Genomic DNA, 13,779 nt, shown 5'->3' on the forward strand with positions numbered 1-13,779 from the left:
TCTAATTACAGGACAGTCTAGGCAATGAGCTACCAGAACCGTTTCTGCAATGTAACACATTTGTTTCTTACAATTTATGCCAAAAGAGTCACAATGGCACATTACGGGTCCAGCCCAATTATGATCAACGTGGGCTGAATGTGGCGCACGATGCACAGTGAGTCTGACTCTATCACATCACATGAAAATCACTTCTTTTTTTTATGTGACCTATTTAAAACTCATATTAAATTATTTATCATCTGGAGAAAAGTGGAATGAGAGGATTGCTCTTCTCAGAAACACTGCTGCCTTTATGCGTAAGAGGTGATGTACTGCTGGAGACACCTGAGGCAAAAAAAAAAAAAAATGATGGATTCAAATCGTGACAATACTTGTTTAAAGCGCTGTAGCAGCAGAACAGGCTTCAGTAATGGCAGAGATGTTTATGAGTTCTGTAAGTAGATGTTTGTGCAATATCCTCACTTACTTCAAATCCCCGAAGCAAAATAAATTGTATTGTAGCTTTCTTTTTTAATCGGGTTCACTTGACTCAACATTTGACAAGTTAAAAGGCATTGAAGTATACTTGTGACTCATCCAGTATGGTTCCCAGAATTGTAATAAAGCTCATTAGGGAGCATAATTGAGATTATTCATTTAAGAGTAAGTAGTTTAGCTCTCACACTCCTTTTGGCGAAACTCTTTTTTAAAATTTTGTAATGCAAACAGCTCATTAATAAATAATAAAAGTTGAAGTACTGGTCTGACTAATCTCCCAGTGTAGGTATTGAAAACGGTAAAGGCCATATTCATCAACATGAACTCTTTGACTTCACAGTTGGAAAATATTATGTAATGATGTTGCAATGTGTGCAGATCTGTTCTTGTACTGACTTTAATATCCATGTTAAAAGTTATTATGAAAATATAAAAGTCTAATCCGCCAATCACATGGCAGCAGCCCAAAGCATCTAAGCACGAAGACATGGTCAGACACGACCTGCTAAAGTTAAAGCTGAGCACCAGAATGAGGAAGAAAGGGGATTTAAGTGACTTTGGTTGTTGGTGCCAGTCAGAGCGGCCTGAATATTTCTGTTGATTTACTGAGATTTTCCCACAAAACGATCTCTATGTTTTACAGAGGGTGGTCTGAAAAAGAAAAAATATCTAGCAAGCAACGGTTCTCCAGGTGAAAATGCCTTTTTGATGCCAGAAGTCAGAGAATAACGGCCAGACTGCATTGAGGTCATAAAACGGCAAAAACAACTCAAACAACTACTCGTTACAACCAAGGTATGCAGACAAGCATCTCTGAATGCACAATACATTGAAGTAGATGGACTACAACAGCAGAAGACCACACTGGGTGTCTCTCCTATCAGCTGCGTCAGCATTCAGTCGGTTGGCATGGATCCATCCTGTCCCGAACAGTTCAGGCTGCTCGTGGTGATTTAAGTGTCTGGGGATTTTTTCTTGGCACTCTTTGGACCCCTTTAGCAACAGCTGAGTGTTGTTTGATCAGCACAGCCGACCTAAATATTGTTGCTGATCATGTCCATCACTTAATGACCACAGTGTATGGATCATCTAATGGCTCCTTCCAGCAGGTCACCAGATCTCAGTCCAATAGAGCACCTCTGGGATGTACCGGAATGAGAGTCACAGCTGACAAATCTGCAGCAACTGATGCTGACATGTTAGTATGGACAAAAATCTCGGAGGAATATTTCCAGCACCTTGTTGAATCTATGCCATGATGAACATAAAAGGCAAACCAGAAAGTACGCCTGAGAAACTTAAACTCCTAGTTTTGAATATGTTTAAGAAATGGGAGTGATGGTTTCATCTTACATATCAATTGAAAGTGACTGTGATTTATATAGAACAGGAGGGCAGTGGGGACATGAGGGGCTGGGGTGGGTGGGGGAGGAAGCTGGTTTGCTCTGAGAGATAAATAATGCATGAATCAAAGACAGGGAGAAAAGAGGGTGAGAGAAACAGTGAAACACACAAAGAGAAAGAAAGAAAATCCATGATGAAGGCCAAAGTAGCTAGATCAAATTTACAGCATGCTCTCTGTAGTTTGTGAATACAATCAGAACTTGTTCCACCCAAAAAAATCAAACACAGAAATAGTTTCTTTGTGCTAACATGAAGACCACTTATATCAGCTGCACTCAGAGGAAGAATGCCTCAACCACCCACTTTAATAGGACCTTCTGTTGGCTATTTAAAGGGGGCTTAACCCACCGGTACCACATTTAATAAGGGGATTTATGAGTGATATAAATTATTAAACAGAAAAGGAACAAAAATATTGAAAGACATGTTAAAAAAAGATGTTGTAAAATGCTTGATGATTTCAAAGACAGTCAACGTGGAAAAAAGATGAAAAAATAGAAGCTGTGCTGAGTTCATTTATGATCATTTTAATTGTGTTGCTGTTACATTTTTGATTATTCTTTATATCGCCTGTTTTGTTCCGAAAGGTTCACTTGCATTGTGGGTCCGTGTTTGTTTTCTATGCAGTTTTTCATTGATTTCTTTACTTCTCAGCTTAGTTTTACACGTGTTCGGTTAGTTCACAGTTCCCTCCTTACCTCCTCCTTTCTTTGCTTTAGTTTCTTTCTTTTTTTTCATCTCATTTTTTGGGTGTTCTGGTTCTTTTTCTGGTTTTGGACCACCAGCTGCCAGTTCTTGTACATTTGGGCCTCGTTTTGCATCCAACGAGTAATCATCCATGTTTTTTTAATACTTCTTGCCCAGTACACGTCTTTTTCATTTTTGCAGAAATGTACATCATAATGAGTTAGAGGGAACTGTAACCAGTCAAGTTAAAATTTGGTTGTCTGTGTTATTTTTGGTGTAAAAAAAATCCTCTAGGATTATGAAATGTGCTTGTGTGGAAAAAAAAAAGAAAAAGAAAAGAAAATGCTTTCAGTTTGTGACATGAACAGAGACAAAGATCTAGATTCAGATACACAACGATGCACAGTTTTTCTGCAGGGCCAGGAACAGAATGCTCTTTTTGGAACCTGAGACGGGACAGCAAATGTCTCCTGGACCACCCGTCCAGGACACCCGTGCGTCTTCCTCCAGCTCCCAAACACACGCTAACTAACTACACATTCGCTGTTTTTCTCCACCAGCACCACCTGAGAAGAGGAGAGCACCTGTCATTCCTACATTAGCAGCAGCACAGAAGTACAAACATCCTGGAGATGAGCTCCACAGTCTGGTTGCAAGCTTTCCTTCTAATGTACTGTAATAGCTGGAGAGGCATCATATGACGAGCCAAGCAAGCCCTCGAATTACTCTGAGAGCACTCACACCAATATGGGAGTGATATCAAGTTGTGTTTTGTGAGGAGACCTTCAGAGCACTGCAGTACTTCCCTGTTACATCATGCTTTTCAGTCTAAATCAACAAAACACCATCATCGTGTGAAGCATGAATTGAGCCTGTGCAGATACTCTTAATTTCATTGTGTGCCTTCTGTGGGGATCAAATGATTAAACTTGTGTTAAAGTGGATCTTTTTAGGGAGCCCAGATGGCAACAAACCCAGCTTCTTCCCACGAGACTCCCTCATCTGCACAGTATTGATCTGATCTGGGTACTCTGCTCTGTCTTGATTGTACACCCTCAATCAAGCCCCTGTTCACTAGCTGCCACATCTCATAGAAAAAAAGTCAATAAACATCTCCACACCACACTCCTCTTGTAAAAAATAACCAAAACACGCATGATTTTTTTCTTTTTAACATTTCCAGCCTGCTTACTTCCTTCATTAGACATTCATCTGAAAACTATTATGACTAAATATGTCTTATCACGAGGTTTACCCACATTGCTACAACATCCACAGTGAATGAAGTTCATTCATTGTGAATTTTTGAACCAAAACAAGTATTCAAGCAGGAATTCCACCTTGTCAGTGACACATTAAAGGTATACATACATCTATGTCAAAATTTTGTCCATACGTGTGCTCTGATGGCCACAGTTCAGTCTGGCACAATGTCTGTGCATTTACATTTTTGTAAAACGTGTTTGCTCATCCCCATTAATAAGAGCATTATTCGCTTCCCTGCTGATGCACTGAAGAGAGCAGGCGATGTGGGGACTTTTGGGGGGTTGAATTGGCCTTTGTATTGATCGGGTTTGCACAGAGCTGAGCCTCGGGCTGATGACTGTCAGTGCAGTCCATTATGCATTCAGATATGAATTGAATGATGTTCTCATAGACGCAAAAGTAAACCTGCTCTCTACAGACATCAAAGTTTAAAAAACAAAACAAAACAAAAAACCTGCTTTCAGAGCCTTTTTGGATAAGGATCACAAAGTATTTCACAACAACAGTCAGAAGTAATAAACATAAAATTAAAACATAGTAATATCTACTGGTTAAAAGCAATCCATAAGAATAAGTCTTGAGCTGCCGTACATACTATAAGCAAAGGTATTAGACAACAGGGGCAGTTACAGTGTCACATTATTCCTGAAAGTGATGCAACAGCACAAGTACGACTTGAATTTAACCTGAAACATAAAAACAGCCTTTTTATGCAGCCGGTAAAGGGTTCTGAAACCACATGCATGTTCTGCATTCCCGTACCAGACCTCACACTATTCACAGCTCTGTATGTCGGCTGTTCCTCCTTTTCTGGCTCGTCACGAGTGGCTTACACAGATGGCAAACACCAAAAATAGAGGTGGTTTTAGGTTAAATCAGATTATGGCTGGATTATAACAACGCTAGTTAAAGTTTAGAGGTAGTATTTCTGCATGATTGAAGAACAGATGTGCTATAAATTATAATCACATACCTTCAGTTCAGATTAGAGACTAACTGCCTTTTTATTTTAACTTTTAAGGGAAGCCATCCTGAACTCGTCTGTGAGCTTGTAAAGCAAAGACTAAAATCAGCAAGCAAGAGCTCTCTGAGCTCTTTGACTGTGTGAATGTTGCTTTGTGAGAGTGTTCCTACTTCAAGAGGTTTTCAGGTTTCTGGTTGCGACTAACATTATTGGTAAATTCAAATTTCAATTGCTAAGATTTAAATGCTTATGAACAGCCATCCAGTACAGTTTAACACTCATAAAAAGATTATTATTAGCTACAAAACAGTGTTTGTTAGAGCAGAGCTGGAAGGCATTACACTAGAGTACAAAATAACGTAACGCTGTAAAAACGAATCACTTGTGTGTATAGAACTTTTATGTTATTAGTAACTGAGTTATGAATTATGAATGCCTTGTGTATTTATGCTCTCCTTATGTCTAGGACCACTACCTGAGCCTGATATGATGGCATCTGGAGCCAGATTAAGCCAGGTTCAGCCCTGGCGTCTCATCGTGGTTGTGTTAGATGGGTTGTCTGAGATGGAATCGGCCTGTCCAAAGTAGCTCACCCACCCATAAGTCCTGTGACCTCCTCCTCCACCACTTCCATCAATGCAACACAGTTTTTCTAAGCTCCACTTTGGCCCAAATTTCCATCAGCTTAAGAATCTCCAGAGCCTGCAATTATCGCCACAAATGTTCTGAGAGGTTGAGAATGGAATGAGGCAGCAGTCTGCAGTTATGTCCAGTGTGGGCATAACTACACTAACCAATTTTGATTGCTCCACAAAGCAAACTGCAGCCATGAAGCGCGGTGGGCTTGTGGTGTCTGACATAAAGACTGTGACAAACTGATGTGGGTTAATGTGCTGCTCGTACGATTCATAGATTCTTGGGGCCACTCTAGATGTACGGGTCAACTAAATTTGGACTTGTTGAGGTAAAGAGCAGCATCAAAATATGTTGTTTCCAAGGGGGTTCACCTCAAGGTGACAGGTTCAGATACAGGACTGCATACTGATATACAGATTTAACTGTGGAAAGTGTGGCATGAGGACACATTCATTGCTGAGATGAAGAATAAGTTACATGGATTTGTATCTTGCTATGCTTTTATACATGTTTTATTTATCTGTTTATCAGTTTTTAACTTTTTCAGGTGCTTTAGGTGATATTTCCAGAAATACAACTTACTGTTGGTTAACTGTGAATCAGTTGCTGTTAAAAATTTGGATATTATTTAATTGTTTGATATAAATACTAAAATGAGTAAACAGCTTCAAAATGAACCACAGGGTGAAATACAGTGGGATGCAAAAGTTTGGGCAACCTTGTTAATAGTCATTATTTTCCTGTATAAATTGTTGGTTGTTACAATAAAAAAATGTCAGTTAAATATATCATATAGGAGACACATACAGTTATATTTGAGAAGTGAAATGAAGTTTATTGGATTTACAGAAAGTGTGCAATAATTGTTTAAACAAAATCAGGCAGCTGCATAAATTTGGGCACCACAAAAAAAGAAATGAAATCAATATTTAGTAGATCCGCCTTTTGCAGAAATTACAGCCTCTAAATGCTTCCTGTAGGTTCCAATGAGAGTCTGGATTGTGGTTGACGGTATTTTGGACCATTCCTCTTTACAAAACACCTCTAGTTCATTCAGGTTTGATGGCTTCCGAGCATGGACAGCTCTCTTTAACTCACACCACAGATTTTCAATAATATTCAGGTCTGGGGACTGAGATGGCCGTTCCAGAACGTTGTACTTGTTCCTCTGCATGAATGCCTTAGTGGATTTTGAGCAGTGTTTCGGGTCGTTGTCTTGTTGAAAGATCCAGCCCCGGTGCAGCTTCAGCTTTGTCACTGATTCCTGGACATTGGTCTCCAGAATCTGCTGATACTGAGTAGAATCCATGTGTCCCTCAACTTTGACAAGATTCCCAGTCCCTGCACTGGCCACACAGCCCCACAGCATGATGGAACCACCACCATATTTTACTGTAGGTAGCAGATGTTTTTCTTGGAATGCTGTGTTCTTTTTCCTCCATGTATAACGCCCCTTGTTATGCTCAAATAGCTCAATTTTCGTTTCATCAGTCCACAGCACCTTATTCCAGAATGAAGCTGGCTTGTCCAAATGTGCTTTAGCAAACCTCAAGCGACTCTGTTTGCGCTGTGGGCAGAGAAAAGGCTTCCTCTGCATCACTCTCACGTACAGCATCTCCTTGTGTAAAGTGTGCCGAATGCTTGAACGATGCACAGTGACTCCATCTGCTGCAAGATGATGTTGTAGGTCTTTGGTGCTGGTCTGTGGGTTGACTCTGACTGTTCTCACCATTCGTTGCTTCTGTCTATCTGAGATTTTTCTTGGTCTGCCACTTCGAGCCTTAACTTGACTGAGCCTGTGGTCTTCAATTTTCTCAATATGATCCTAACTGTGGAAACAGACAGCTTAAATCTCTGAGACAACTTTCTGTGTCCTTCCCCTAAACCATGATGGTGAACAATCTTTGTCTTCAGGTCATTTGAGAGTTGTTTTGAGACCCCCATGTTGCTACTCTTCAGAGAAAATTAAAAGAGGAGGGAAACTTACAACTAACCCCCTTAAATACTCTTTCTTATTATTGGATTCACCTGTGTATGTAGGTCAGGGGTCACTGAGCTTACCAAGCCAATTTGAGTTCCAATAATTAGTTCTAAAGGTTTTGGAATCAATAAAATGACAACAGTGCCCAAATGTATGCAGCTGCCTGATTTTGTTTAAACAATTATTGCACACTTTCTGTAAATCCAATAAACTTCATTTCACTTCTCAAATATCACTGTTTGTCTCCTATATGATATATTTAACTGACATCTTTTATTGTAACAACCAACGATTTATACAGGAAAATAATGACTATTAAAAAGGTTGCCCAAACTTTTGATCCCACTGTAAAAGGGCAAAGAGTTGGATCCAGAATTGTTTTGCTAATCAAATCCTTGAAGTCAAATGAGTTCTTGAAGTGAAATGTTCAAGGAGAAAAACGTGGGATTCAATATAATATTCATATAATATATAACAATTGCAAATAGGGCTCAGGAAGTCTTTGGATTTGATGTTTACAGAACCCTGACTTATTTACATAACATTCATTAATTCATAAAAAAAGGAGGATCTGATTAATATTTTCAATCACTGTAAGTGTGTGAAGCTTGCTGAAATGCCCTGAACGTTTAAAAAGTGGAATGAAAAGTTTAGCTCCAACATCAGCAAGGAGGTCTTGAATAAGGAGTCCTTTGTCTGCCACGTCTTGGTCTCCTGGCTCCAGCCAGGGAAGCACTCCACTGATGCTTGTCATCTCCTTATCAGAGATGCAGACAGTATACAGAGGTGAGATGAATTCCAACCCACTGGGAGAAACACCCATCAGCCCTTTCAGAGTCATCCTGATCTTGCAATTGGAGAATGTTTGTGACTTTAAGGTCAGAGAAGAGGATGTCTCCTGTGCGATCGCCAGGCAGTCTAGCATGACAGTCACATTCTGGCAGCATCTCTGGAATTTGAGGGGCATAGTGGCCTTGACCTTTTCCCTGCCGATCCAGATAGGAAGGAAGGACAGCATGATGAATGAATAGATAATTGGTCCAGGTGATGGCAATTTGGCATTGCTCACAATAAACATGTCAGCAGCTCCATGAACACCCCTCAAAGAGTCCATCAGAAACTCATCTATTAATGGCGTGGCGTGAGGGTTCTAGGCAGGCTTCCTCACCAGTTTTCTTTGTTTAGTCTAGCCCACTGTCAATAAGCAGATGGACTCCTAAAACCTCCCGAAGACACTGTCAGATGGAAATTTAGTGTAGAATCCTGTTAGGTCATCAGATGACCGATATCTGCGGAAGAGGACAGGAGATGGCAGGGCTTCTTCTTCCAACCTGGCTTCCAGGTCTTGGATGAAGTCCACAGCCTCATCCAGGGCACCTGTAGAGATAAAAAGACTAAAGAAAATAAGGTGATCGTCTTGACATATTTATTACTGCTTATCTACACATCCCATAACAATAATGATATGCAAAACATCTCTAACAACATCACTGCAGATTCCGGTTTCTGTTTTCCACAGCTAGAAAACCACAACAGCCTAACTCTATTACAATACCATGTGCTGATGAACCTGTTGATACACTGAACAAAAATATAAACGCAACACTTTTGTTTTTGCTCCCATTCCCCATGGGATGGACGTAGAGACCTAAAATTCATTCCAGATACACAATATAACCATCCCTCCCAAACAGTGGTCACAAATCAGTCCAAATGTGTGGTAGTGGGCACATCTGCTATATTGAGATAATCCATCCCACCTCACAGGTGTGCCACATCAGGATGCTGATCTGACATCATGAGTAGTGCACAGGTGTACCTCAGACTGCCCACAACAAAAGGCCACCCTGGAATGTGCAGTTTTTTGCGCTATTGGGGGTCTGGGGACCCAGAACCGGTCAGTATCTGGTGTGACCACCATTTGCCTCATGCAGTGCAACACATCGTCGCATGGAGTCTATCAGATTGTCAATTGTGGCCTGTGGAATGTTGGTCCACTCCACTTCAATGGCTGTGCGAGGTTGTTGGATATTCGTGGGAACTGGTACACGCTGTCGTATACGCCGGTCAAGCACATCCCGAACATGCTCAATGGGTGACATGTCCGGTGAGTATGCTGGCCATGCAAGAACTGGGACATTCTCAGCTGCCATCTGCCCTGAACAATGTGAACCATGATTCATCCGTGAAGCGCACACCTCCCCAACGTGCCAGACGCCATCGAATGTGAGCATTTGCCCACACAAGTCTGTTACGGCGACGAGCTGGAGTCAGGTCAAGACCCCGATGAGGACGACGGGCATGCAGTTGAGCGTCCCTCAGACGGTTTCTGACAGTTTGTGCAGAAATTGTTTGGTTGTGCAAACCAATTGTTCCAGCAGCTGTCTGGGTGGCTGGTCTCAGACGATCTTGGAGGTGAACCTGCTGGATGTGGAGGTCCTGGGCTGGTGTGGTTACACGAGGTCTGCGGTTGTGAGGCCGGTTGGATGTGCTGCCATATTCTCTGAAACGCCTGTGGAGACGGCTTATGGTTGAGAAATGAACATTCAATGCACGGGCGACAGATCTGGTTGACATTCCTGCTGTCAGCATGCCAATTGCACGCTCCCTCATTGCTTGTGGCATCTGTGGCATTTTGCTGTGAGACAAAACTGCACATTCCAGGGTGGCCTTTTGTTGTGGGCAGTCTGAGGTACACCTGTGCACTACTCATGATGTCAGATCAGCATCCTGATGTGGCACACCTGTGAGGTGGGATGGATTATCTCAATATAGCAGATGTGCCCACTACCACACATTTGGACTGATTTGTGACCACTGTTTGGGAGGGATGGTTATATTGTGTATCTGGAATGAATTTTAGGTCTCTACGTCCATCCCATGGGGAATGGGAGCAAAAACAAAAGTGTTGCGTTTATATTTTTGTTCAGTGTATATTTACAGTACTTGTCAAGTTGACCTCACTAAAACATATGTATCTAGTGACTGAACTCTGTGACTGAAAAACAAAAGACAAGCACATTGCTACATTTATAATTTCTGTGACCAGGTTATGTAACAGAGATCATACTTTCAATGTATAACTTACACAAAGAACAACAATAATTCATATCAAGCGTAAACCCATCCAATGTCTTTTTAACTGGGTATATACCCATTTCGTAGTTTGTTTGTTTTTTTTGTTTTTTTTTTGTCTCGCCTGTCCCATTTGGTTCTTTAGCCATCAGAATTGTTGTCTGAAGACCAACAAGGATACCCAATGGATTTACTTTGCCAAATGGATCATCGTGGCATTGCCGTATTGGTCCATTTGGTCGATCTTTGTTTTTATTATTTATTATATTTTATTTTCAGATGTTACAGACGGGACAGACATGAGTGAGAGATAGGAAAGGGAGAAAGAAAGAGGAAGGAAAGGAAAAACAGAAGGGGAGAGGGACAGTGAGAAAGGGGGGGAGAAAAAAAATAAAAATCTCCTGGATCACCTGTTGAGAGAAGAATAGAAAACAAGCAAAAAAAGGCAAAAAAAACAAACAAAACAAAGCAACATACTAAACACAACACCATCGCATTAATCTAGCTAAGTGTAAACAGCAGTAAATACTAAATATTCAATGTTGTTGTGCAGCACGCAGGACAGATGTGCTTCGAAGTAGCAGCCAAGAAAGGTGTAATTTGGGTCTACGAGCAGTGAACACCGATGTGCATACCTGTGTGGATCAGCGCGCTTGTATTCCAAAGGTTTCTCCATGTAACGATCTGCTAGGGAGTGTGGGGGGGCCACAGCCCCGTCCTCCAGGGTGTGAAGCAGGTATGGAGGAGATCAAAACTCCAGACATCCAGAGGCCCCCAGAACACAAGAAACCATGGAAGACCAACAGAGGGGCAGCCGCGCCACTGTTCCAGTAAGAGCTGAGGAGAGTCTCAGATGAGGGTTCACTCAGCAGCCGCGGAGCAGAAGCCAGGGGGAGTTGCAGTGACGCGCCCGTGAGCTCCGCCGGCCGCCAGCTGTGCCTGAGTGACCGAGCCCCAGGCCGAGAGGCCGGGGGCACCCCACCCCCGAAGGGGCCCGAGCGAGCCCCAGGCTCCAGGCCCCGATAAACGGCCGCCAAGGAGTGAGCCGGTGTGTACCTGGACGCCCACCCCCAGACACAAGGAACCACCAACGCACCGACACCTGAGGGAGTCCGCCACCGGCAGGGGAAGTGGTGGTAGGTGGAGATAGGCCTCCAAACCTTGGAGGGCCTGAGGTGTCCCCAGAGAGGTGGCGTCTGATACCCAACCTGACATATAGACACGGACATACAGGCACACACAGACACAAACATCCATTCCCCCCCTCATGCTCTCATATGCACTCACTCCACACTCAACCAACATGGAGACAGACATAAAGAGACGCTGTACACACGATCACACTCCCCAAGCGTACTCTACAAACCGGGTCTAGGTACCCTTGCCCCTGGAGGGGGGAACTGCACCCAGACCCAGGTGGTGTTACCCTTTTCCCTGCGGTGGGGAGAGGCAGACCACCCCGACTCCGTAGCAGCAGGGAGGCCCCACACTCCAGACCGCAGTCGGACGGCCAACTCCACCTACCCCTCCCGCTCCAGCAGGCCGCAGAGAATGGGGGTGGGAGAAGACTCCAAACCTCCCTCCACCCGCTCATTGTAGTGTTGATGCATGTGTGTTCTAAGGTGCAATTAAAACCCAGGAGGGCATGGAGCTACCTGCCAAGGAGCAGCAGGTAAGCGCATAGTCCCTCCTGATAGCCCTCAATGTCTAAGTGTATTTAAAATTGAGAGGTGGGCAACGACGCCAGGGGTGAGGTGTACACCCTGATGGTAATTTGGACTCCGTGATTGTGCCCACCCCCAAGATCCTATATGTATGTGTAATGAGAGTGTGAATAATGTGAATGTCTAAGTTGTGGGATAAAATTGAGGCAGAGGCAGCCAGAAGGAGACAGAGGGGGGCTAGCCTCCTCTGCACCCTGGTGACATACCCCTACTCCAAGGCCCTGCATGCGTGGGTGGTTGTGGTGGAGCGGGAAGAGAGAGGCAGCTGGAGATGGGGAGGGAAGGAAGGGAGGGGCAGGTAACCCCTCCCTGGGGCCAGCTCCCCCGCTGACCCCAGTAGGCACTCCCACACTCCGCGACCCGCCAGGGAAAGGGGGCCCAGGCCCATCCAGACCGGGGCCCAGTGCAGCAGCGCCTCCCGGCCCCACAGAGCCCGGGACAGTCCACCCAACCCCACCACAGAGAAAACTACACCCACCCCACTCATCTTCCAGACTACATAAGACAGTAAACGCCCAGGCTGAGATCTTCCTCCACCTCTCCTGTATCTCCCCCTCCTGCAGAGAGAGTTCCTGAAGAGAGGAAAGCTCCTGCAAGATGTGACCATCTCCCCCACCAGTTGAAGAGCCCCCCAGGCGGTTCGACGCACCGGCGGCACCCTGCTCCAGGGCCGGGCCCCCATGCACCCACCCGCCCACAACCCCGGCAACACACCAACCAGGATCCAAGCCCCCGAGGCCCGGCCCGGGCCCCAGCCCAGAGACGGAGCGCCCCCAGAACCTCACGCCCATCCCGGACCCACCCAGGGGCAGCCAGGCTACCAGGTCAGTAACCCACGTCCGTCAGCACAGACCCTCCCCTAGCCCCGCTGCACGCAGCCGCGAGGAAACAGTCACCTGAGAGCCAACAGAGCCCCCAACCGGACATGACCGCTACCCCGGGTTGAGCCCCCCAAGGAAGATGCCTCCGGGGAACCCCCCGACGCCCTAAGCCTGTCCCTACCCCCTCACCAATCACAACAGTGAAGGCGGGACCAAACTATGACCCCCCACCCCCACTAGGTGATGGAGCTGATAAAAGGAGTCCAGAGCAATTGATCTGATGTGGTGGCAGAGGCTGTATCAAGACTAATATAATCTAATAGATAATTTCTATATTGGTTAGAATTAAGATTATTTTTATTTTTCCAGTTCATGAGGACTGTTTTCTTGGCTATGCATAGGGCAGTGAAAATCATATGGGCTATATTCTTTTCTGAAGTGACATTATCTAAGCTGCCCAGTAAACACACTAAGGGGGAGGTTGGAATGTTACATTTCAGACACTTTGATAAGTCTTCACATATCTCGCGCCAAAACTTTTGCACTGGTGGACAGAACCAAAGAGCGTGGATGTAATTGTCTGGTGTATTGCCTTGACAGTGTGAGCAGTTGTTGGAAGATGTAAAGCCCATCTTGAACATCCGATGACCTGTATAGTGCACTCTATGTAGTATTTTGTATTGTATTAATTGCAGACTGGGATTTTTAATTAATTTAAAGGTTTTTAAGCAAATCTGAGAC

The sequence above is a fragment of the Maylandia zebra genome, linkage group LG8, assembly GCF_041146795.1.
Source record: "Maylandia zebra isolate NMK-2024a linkage group LG8, Mzebra_GT3a, whole genome shotgun sequence".
In the NCBI taxonomy this organism is placed as follows: domain Eukaryota; kingdom Metazoa; phylum Chordata; class Actinopteri; order Cichliformes; family Cichlidae; genus Maylandia; species Maylandia zebra.